Source organism: Lygodium microphyllum, chromosome 1 (genome assembly GCF_053477565.2).
Source record: "Lygodium microphyllum isolate KBCC chromosome 1, Lygodium_microphyllum_v1.1.10, whole genome shotgun sequence".
In the NCBI taxonomy this organism is placed as follows: Eukaryota; Viridiplantae; Streptophyta; class Polypodiopsida; order Schizaeales; family Lygodiaceae; genus Lygodium; species Lygodium microphyllum.
Window position 1 is genome coordinate 108,122,350 of NC_141135.1, and position 9,863 is coordinate 108,132,212.

At 42.4% G+C, this 9,863-nt stretch overlaps 1 non-coding gene across 1 annotated transcript; it reads right to left on the bottom strand.

Annotated features, from left to right (window-relative positions):
* Nucleotides 1-536: 536 nt before the first annotated feature.
* TRNAR-CCG (transfer RNA arginine (anticodon CCG)) lies at nucleotides 537-609 on the bottom strand. Its single transcript has one exon. It is a non-coding gene; the product is annotated as a tRNA-Arg (tRNA).
* Between the last annotated feature and the right edge of the window lie 9,254 nt (nucleotides 610-9,863).

The following is a 9,863-nucleotide window of genomic DNA, read 5'->3' on the forward strand; positions in this document are numbered from 1 at the left end:
GTAGAAACAAGGGAGCTCCATTTAAAAGACCAGATTGTCGTCTCTCTCCTCGTCTGTGCCTCTCAAACAGTAAAATGTATTTCTTCGTAGAATTGTTTCTAACGATTCTTCTTGCTGAAAATTACGAGTGCTTTGTGAACCTTTTTCACCTCATGCACTCCCCTCCCCGGGGAGATGTGCTCAAATAGTGTCCTGTCCCTACATGCACACGCCTCACATCTTCTTCTTCTTCTTAGATACAATCGCAACACAACTGCTCGTTGCTCGCAATGCTGATCCCAACTCCAAACCTACGTCCGTTCTTTTTTGCCTAAACAGCCTGCCTCCAGCCTTCAAGGGATCATCCATCACCCACAATCATGCTTTGCTTAGAGCAAACAGCTTTCAGCCTTCAAGGGATGATCTGTAACTGCATAAAAAATACCCTCAAAAACCTAGACATTCAGACATTCATTCTCATTGAAGCTCTGGAGGGTGCCTGTGCCATCAGGCTTGTCGCGCCTGAATAAAATATCTAAAATATCTTCTAATGCTCTTGCGCCTGGTAGGGATCGAACCTACGACTTTCTGCTCCGGAAACAGACGCTCCATCCACTGAGCTACAAGCGCTTTGCCGTAAAACATGGTTCTCCCGTTACTTCAGATGACTTCAAACCCATATTGAGATTGTTGGACGCGTAGTAGACGGTGAGCTTGCACACCCCACCGGTGCTCCAACCGTCGTCGAAGGGGCTGACGCCCGCGAAGCCCCACCACGGCCCAACTATGGCTGCCATAGACAATATTGCTGTATTGAAGGTATAAAGGGCGCTGTTTGTGCGTGTGCCTGTGTTTTTTGCGTGTGCTGCCGGGGCCTGCGCTCTCCATTTATAGGTCTCGCTCCCACCAGTACTACGTCACAACAAACTCTAGACCACTTACTATATAGAAAGTTCACACTATAACTAGGAAGAATAGCAACCAAACTAGGAAGAATGTATAATTTTCTAGTTATAGCTAGATAATTTTGTCATCACGAATCTCTTCTAACTAGTAAATCCCTTTTTCTAGATAGTATCTAGAAAGTTGAAGCCTTATCTAGTAAGTTATTGTATATCTAGTAACAATATCAACATAACTAGGATTTTTTTTTTCACTAGTCATAACTAGCAAGTACTATCATCTAACTAGGAAATTATGGATAGTCTTTCAAGTTAATGTAGACTCACGATTTTGCTAGGTAAAACTAGTAAATAAATATTAGTTTATTTGAAATTTACATTTGTATATCACTCACTTATGAGCTAAGCTTTCGATTCCACACTTATAGCTATACTCAATAGTTTGTGTAGCCTATGCTTAGTCTAGCCTATCCATAGCTTATATATAGCCTAGCTTATACATTAGGCATAGGATAAGCACATGCTAGGTTAGGCATTGGCTCGATAATATAAAGTAGGAACATTATATGCTATGCATAAGAATACAACTTATATCTGGCATTTTCTAGGCACAAGGTAACCATAGAATAGGATAGGGTTGTGTTAGGCGTTGGCTCCTAGCATATGCTTACCCTATGTCTAAACTCTTCCTAGAATATGCTTAGACTATTTATACACAGCATTGGCTTATAGTATGCCTAGTATTTTCCTAACTTGCCATATGTGTACCCTATGCCTACCCCTTGTGTATTTATGTTAGACATACCTATGTCTAGCCACTCTATAGCCTCTATCAGTTTGTCTATACCTTGCCTATATAACTAATCCAATCTAAACCTAAGCCTAAGCTTAAGCTCTACCTTACTACGAGCCTAGCCCTAACACTAACCTTTAATGTAGTATAAGCCTAGTATTTATTGAGTCTAATTCTAATTTAAGGTAAAGAATATAGAGAGTAAGATAGGCTTATACATCATGTGTTACTTCTATAAAAATAAGTTGTATTTAGTTATTTTGTGGATTCTCATTAATTTTGACCTATTTGTAGTACAATTCTAACCTTTTATATGTGTGATGATGATCATATTGTGCTAAAGAGATGATAATAGGCAATGAATTTGTTTAATTTTGGTGAGAAAATAACTAGACAAGTATAGAGATGTAATGATTGTAATATTGATCACTAGTGGAGTACAATGTGAAATTATTACTATTATGGAGTCTGTTATCACATAAAACTATTTATATGCTTTAGCTTTAAAGCAATTGTCCTCATCTATTTAGAGTGCATTGTTGTCTCTATTTTCTTTTATTTTATTCATATTCATTAAATTTTTCATTAATTAATTGTAATTATAATATTCAAAATAAAATATTAGAGCTAAGTTGAGGCTTATTTTAGAACTAATCATTTTGAGTGCAATTGAGTCATTCTCATTTACATTGTTTGCTAGTTATAATATGCTTTTGTAATTAATTTGGCTCAATTTTCCATTGCAATCATCGCTCTGATACCATGGAGTTGATTCTTACACATGGTCTATGATCATAGCAGCAAAGTAATGGTTGAAGTATTGGTGTAGTGAACCACTAAAATATTACACCACATACTTCATAGATTATCTTAAGGGACTAAGAATTAGCAAGATTAGTTGAAGAAGTTGATCTCTCACTTGTGCACAAGTAACTATCTTATTGACGAGTGGAGTGTTGTTCCCATTGCATCGAGTAGTATTTTTCTCACTTGGCTATAGGTTGAGGTGTACATGGCATCTCCCCTATATCATAAGTATCTACATGAGTCTCATCTTGCAACATATCTACAAGCTATCAATATTGTATGGGTATATATTTGCATCAACCATGGCTATGCACGAGCTTTCACCACATTGGTTAGTACCCTTGAACCACACTGTCTTTTCCCTCTTCATCATGCGGACCACACATTGCCTTTTTCACCCAACCACTTAAGCACCTTAGTCCACTCAACTACTATGTAGATAGGCCACATGATTGTTTAGCCACATTGGAGAACTCAATCACTTGAAGCACATCGTCCTAACTACTTGGAGCACTTTGGCCACATGTTTAATTAGGCAAAAATTCAAGCACACTCTTCCACATGCACATACTCAATCACATAGTCATGCAGTTGCACAATCATGCACTTTATTTCAACTCACTTTACCATCTCCACTCTCTTACCCTTGATCACGAGGCACCCTCTTACCACATTGAGAACTTTGTTTTTTTATAACAATAACCTCACTCAGCAATTTAGGCCACATTAGGCACTCATGAATCACTCTAGGTAGCATTAGCACATGATTATATAATACTTAGGCACTATACCACCATCACACTCTACTACTTAGTGCTCATAGCATAGTAATGTGGATGGTTTTGGGAATGGGAATGGGAATGGGGATGTGGACTAGAATTACCTTCCTTTGTCACCATCAAAGAGGGCTCTTATAAGTGGATGGGATTGGGATGTGGGTTGGTTTGAGGATAAGCTAGGTCTAGGATGGCAAGCTAGAAAATGGCCATCCCATGTCATTATGGCTCATAGCATTTTACTAAAATAACACCTTATCCACTCGATTACTTAGACATATTGAAGCAGATGATTACCTTATGCACTTAGGTAATATATAAGGCCTAATTTGCACGATTCTTGGACAAGAGTGCAAATACTTTCACACATTGTAGATGCATTTGTACACACACTTTCAAGTACCTTAGGATAAGAACTAGGGTACAAGGTCTTTGGGGCAATTTGTACATGTGTGAGAGTAAGATGCAATACATTAGTCCACATGTACATATCGTGTCTGGAGAAATTGAAGTGCGAGTGTGGACACACAAGTACATTTGTATAGAACATCTAGTATGCATTGTGTAGAACATACCTTTATTTTATTTGAATTCTTCTTCAAGATTCTATGTGGTTCTTTGAATATGAATTAGCTCTCTTATAGATTAGGAACCCTTCACATTAGCAAATCTTATAGGAAAAAGGATAGCATGCAATCTATTGATTTTAGTGGGGATTAGAAGAATAAGGGTATATAGCACATGAAAGACAGTGTGGAAGAAGAGGTTTTAGTAATGGCTAGTAGGGTTTTGCATGTTTTCTACCTAATTAGCTATGAAGCCAAAGAAGCTTTGTAAGACCTCCATTGAGGCAACATGATGCATATAGATATCATCAAGATAAGGTTTCTTAAAAAGGACACCTGTGTTGGTGTTTCCTAGCTCTACGTGTATTCAAAGTGTGTTGCACTCGCAAAAGGAAAAGAAGTGATTGACAAGTTCCCAGTACCAAACAAAGTCTCTTGAAGTGCCTTGATCACTAGAGATAGGCAAAGCATGGACATGGTGCCGAAGCTTTGAGATGTTTTGGCAACATCTCAAAGGTGAGTGTCTACAAATTTGGTCACCCATACTTGCATTATGAAAGCTTGTATCAAAGAAGGGAAAAAAGATACATACCAAGTTACACAAGCTGGGGCTTATTTAGTCACTTTTGGTTGCATCTTCAAGGCATGTGGATGCATAGAAGTGGCATAGAAGGGCTAGGAAATACACATGATATAGTAGTTGTGGCATTGTATTGGTAGATATGTGCGTTGAACTTAGCTTGCTTACAAAAGCACAAGAAGTTTTTAATAAGCTGCCAACTCGAAATTTAGTTAGCTTACTAACCAAGCCAATGAAAGCCAACATTGGAGGCTTTGATCATATATTACACGACTCTTTACATATTGGAGGGATTTTGGAGCACTAAATATTGGAGGTATTTCGAAGCACTAATTAATGGTGCCAGGTTACCATCATCGATCTAGACAAGGTTGCTCAAAAAGATCATTCGCTGTGGAGGTTGGGGCATAAACATGAGTCAACACTTGGTCACTCAGTTCTCACCAATTGTTGAACTCCATTGCTAGCTCCTTTTCCTCTATACATGCTTCTTTAGCAATACATCTATAATATTTTTACTTGACAAATGTCACAGAGCATATCAGGCTCTAATACCATGAAGAAACTGTAAGCAAGAAGGGAATAGAGATGGCTCTAATACCTCACTTGACTATAGAATAGAGGGGTTAACATACACCACTCTAAAGGTATTCTTGTTATTCAAAAATTCATGCCATCTTGGTCTTTCATCTCTTGTACTCAAGCTCTAACATACTCGTTCAAGCAATGGTTGCTTGCTAACTACAATTACTTTATCCACATCTACCACCACAATCTATTCAAAAGGAAAACCCTTTGTTGGCATGAATGATAATGACAATTCACAGATAAGGCAAACATAAACTCATGATTTACAACTTTAACAATTATGCAGTCTCTCTTTTACATTGAATTCTTTTCATCATAATTGACCCCAATGCAAGTAATGAAAATAGTTCTCAGGTTAGAAGTAGCTCAAAGGGGTAAACAAATCCATATGAAATCCAAAAGGAGAGTAAGGGAGGGAGTACATATATGACAACCAAAAAAACCAATTCAAGGTACTTCCAAGTTCCCTCTCTTTTATATAATCTCCCTTCTTTCCTTCAACGCCGCTTTACTATCCTTCTCCTTTTGTACTATTCTATTCTTGCACTTTGGTCCAGCTCGATACGGAGATCTAGACGGTGGTGTAGGAGACCTAGAGCAACGGCCTGCACGAGCTGAATGGAGGAGCTTGGGAATGGCCTGCACCTGATTAGCAATGTCGACGGAAGTTATATCGTGTTGTAGCTAGCAGCACCACTGGCTGGAGGCAGGGTTGAAGGTCCGCGCCCAGCCCCATACGTCACTGCACTCGGCTTGCAACCCGACTTGCCACATCAGACGAAGCTGCCGCCCAGCCCCATCACAGCTACATTCAGTACCCAGCCCCATCACAGCTACATTTAGCTCGTCACAGCTACAATTCAGCGCCTAGCTCGTGATCGACATAGGCAGCGCTAGCTATAGCTAGAAGTAGCTAGCGACCGCAGGCGCATGGTTGAAGGTTGGTGCCGCTAGCCGCCCCATCACTGCGTACAAGCCTGTGTATTGAGTACTGGCTTACGTCACAGTTGGTGCCCAGCCCCGTCAACGTGATAGCGCCCAACCCTTTGACAGTCAACGCCCCCATCGATAGTCAGCGCCCAAACTTCGATAGTTAGTGCCCAAACTTTGATAGTCAGCGCCCCCTTCGATAGTCAGTGGCCCCCCTTTGATAGTCAACGCCCAACCCTTCGAGAGTTAGTGCCCAACCCTGGCGTAACTATCGGTTGATACCAAGTACCTATATTTTCTCCAATGTAGTTTTGATATTGCTTGAAAGTCTTATTTCTGAAACGATATCACTAATACATAGAAAATGTCTATATAGATCAGGTGACTAAAAACTAAAGGTGTGTGAGCTCTAAGGATCCAAGGGCGAGCTACAAATCCTCGTCCCCCGAAAGCTCGTCCCGCTGCAAAGGAGCATCAAACGGATTCTGCAGAAAAAGAAACAACATATTAATCCACCATACAATAATGCATTCAAATATCTCATGGTAACTACGGACAAGAAAGATGAGTGACTTACAGGGCCACCGCATCTATACAATCGGTCGATCAATGCCCTGAGACCATGCCTCTCTGCATATCGAGTCTCAAGGCCTTGCGGATCGCGATTTGTAATGCTGACTCCAACGTCCTGGCGAATTTGTAGCATCCTCCCTCAGTGTGCGCCAGTCGTCTGTATCTAACCACTCGGGCTTTGGAGCCCCACTCTTGATTGCCTTGTGTCCGTCGGATCGTCTATGTGACATGTATGCACACATGCAATCCATCATCCAGCCCGTAGAGAATCTATCTACTGCAGCTGGCACTGGGAACTCCTCATGCAAGGATGCTACTATGTAGTCCTTGCTCCCCTCCGGTATGTTCCTCCAATGATCCAGGACGTTGTGCCGAAAAACTTGTTGGCACAACTCCCTCATGCGAGTCATCACCCTCCTCCCCTCATCATTCATGATGATGGCTCCTGACCTGCCATCCACTAGGTATCCATAACCCCTAGGAGTCTGCCTAAGATGGGCCCTCTCCCATCTCCGTCCATACTCCTGGGCATATCCAGGAGACCCCTGTACATCCGGTGTACCGATGGGGGTACCCTCTCCCGGAGTGCCACTCAAAGGGGTGCCACCAAAGGGGGTGCCACCAAAAGGAGTGCCACCAAAAGGCGTGCCATTTGCCGACGGCTGCGCAAAAGCCGGAGTAACTGGAGTGGACGTCCCCACAGGTGTGACAAATCGTGGAGGTGATGCAGCTCCAGCTGAACGACAAGAAGGAGATACCACGTCCGTGTCTCCACAGCAGCACCCCCTGATCCTCCTGCAATCGCAGTCCCTCCCTCTGTCCCAAGTCGCGAGCGTCGAGATCGTCTGCTCGAAGCTGAAGCATCTGATCGCGCTGAAGCTGATCTAGCAGAGCGCCCTGACGAAGAACGAGACAGCTCCTGATCTGTCATCTCTCTGAATCTCGCGAGCTGATCTGGAGACATGCGTGCCATCATGTCCTGAAACTCCTCATCGCTCATCCCTCGACTCATCCTGAAAATGTTGATACCTGCACAGATAAAAAATGATGATAGAATAATCAATTTAAACTATACAAAGCACATTAATATAAATCATTTTTGAAAAATCCCTCTTAAAATGCATATCTTATCTACATTTATGGAAGATCTAAACAACGAATTGAGTAATACAATTCTCCAAGAATGAAGTATTCTATGGTCCCATGTTAATCTCCTGACACAACTCTGCATACACTGGAAGGTGGATAGACATGTCACCACAAAAGAACGAGTCTGCCTCGTTCTCAAAAAATTCTACGACTTCTGTATTTCCATCATTGTTAGCCGATGCAGGCTCCAAGCTTGCGGTGGCCTCCACCCCTTGTAATATCGATCCCTCTATTTGCATATTTTCTTCATCTATGCCTGGAACATTGCTTTGATCATATACTCTCGCACCTCGAGGAGTTGAAGGTATAACATACCACCATCGAGGTTGTCGGGGGTTTGGATAGAAGATTACCTGTTCACAAACACTTACAAAGCGAATTCAAACCATTGTGACATAAACCATGTCTTATTACAATTAGCAAGCAAATGACTATTTGTACACGTTCACAATGGGCCGGCAACACAAAGGTGTCGCACAAATCCGTCCATTTTTTTTCGGAATCTATTTCGAGAAATCCAGATGGACCTCGTCGAACTATTGCTCCAGCTCCTCCAAGTACCACTTTGAACCACTGCACATCAAATAGTATCATGGAGAAGCTACGGTAATCCACCGTAATAATACTTTGCAAGTTCCCAAAATACTCCATCTCATCCACAACCGTGTTCGGATCCATTGCTCGTCGCCGGCTCTCTTGCTCAAACCTTGCCATGACACCACAGTCCATTGCGGAGCGCATTTTGTCAATACGCTCCACCCGAAAATGTCGTCCGCGCGACCATGCTGCACTATATATTTTGTACTGCACATTGAAACACTCAAATTAGATGTAGCAAGAAAATTTAGACACGACACATTCTAAACCCCTCATTACCTTTGGACTACATCCCCTCAAGAACTCCCACTCCTCCATTGAGACCTCTGTCCCTTCGCTGGATGCTGCGGTCAAGGCTCCATGTAACCATCGTGTTGACATAAACCGCGGCATCTCCTCCATGCCTTCGGGATATCGAATCAATCGGTGATGCGTATTGCGTCGGAATTCAACTCGCGCTTCCTCTCGATCTTGCCTTGCAATCTGGTACTTGGCGAGCCACATCTCCATGGAGGCATGGTGCAACATACAAAAGCGATTCACCTTCTCTTCCATTGAGGCATCCATTCTTTTTTCTACCCCATTTCCAACCACCACATCTCCAGTCAGCCTATCATCGTCCTTCAGCGTCCATAGCATTTCATTGTCTGGTTCCACCTTTGGTAGCCATTGTGAGACATGCACTAACGCCTCTGACACCAACCAACCTTCCACCATGCTACCTTCTGGACGAGCTCGTTGTCGCACAAAGCCTTTCAGGGTTTTCATGAAGTGCTCCAGGAAGAACATCCATCGCGTATGGACAGGTCCAGCAATCTCCACTTCGTCCACAAGATGCATAAGAAGGTGAACTTGTATCGTGAGCATGCTAGTGGGCAGGTATTTCTCAAAGAGATAGACCGTCTCAACTGCTCCCCGCCTTGCGAATTCAATAGAGAACGTCTTAATCTCTTTTTGTGAGATCCATTGCACCAAAGTCAACAACTTGTAAATGGCCCCGCGAATTTCTGGAGTAAGGCATCCTGCGATCGCGATCGGTAGGACAAACTGCTACAAATGAGAAAGCATTATGAATAATGGCCACTTTTCAAATTGCAAAATGCCCACACTAATTACAATCCATTCTACTCACAAACCTGACATATCTTATGCCAATCATGGGATTTTAGCCCAGACATTTGTTCATCTTTAGAAAATGCGGACCTGAGAGAACGCATCATACCCGTTAGAGTGCAGATAGACCTGATTACGTGCTTCACAATGCGCTCTTCTTTGGTAGACAAAACCCAGGGAGCGCGAGGAAGCTGCACTCCCCCTTCAGCACTCGACTGTGGCCAAAGCGCCTCCATCTTACCTACCTCCTTTAAATCCATTCGTGACCCTATAGTGTCTCTCTTTCCTATGATGTGGTCCCATAGCAAGCTACCCACATTTTTGAAAATATGCATGGGATCCAACAAGTGGTTGACCTGTAAGTGGGTCCAATATGGCAACTCGTAGAAAACTGAGAACCGTCGCATTCCATTTCGATGTGATTCCGGGTTTACCATTTTCAGCTCATACCAGCTTGCAGCGTTCATACGTGCTAGAGGTCATCCAAGAAAACCTTCCCTGAGTTCATGA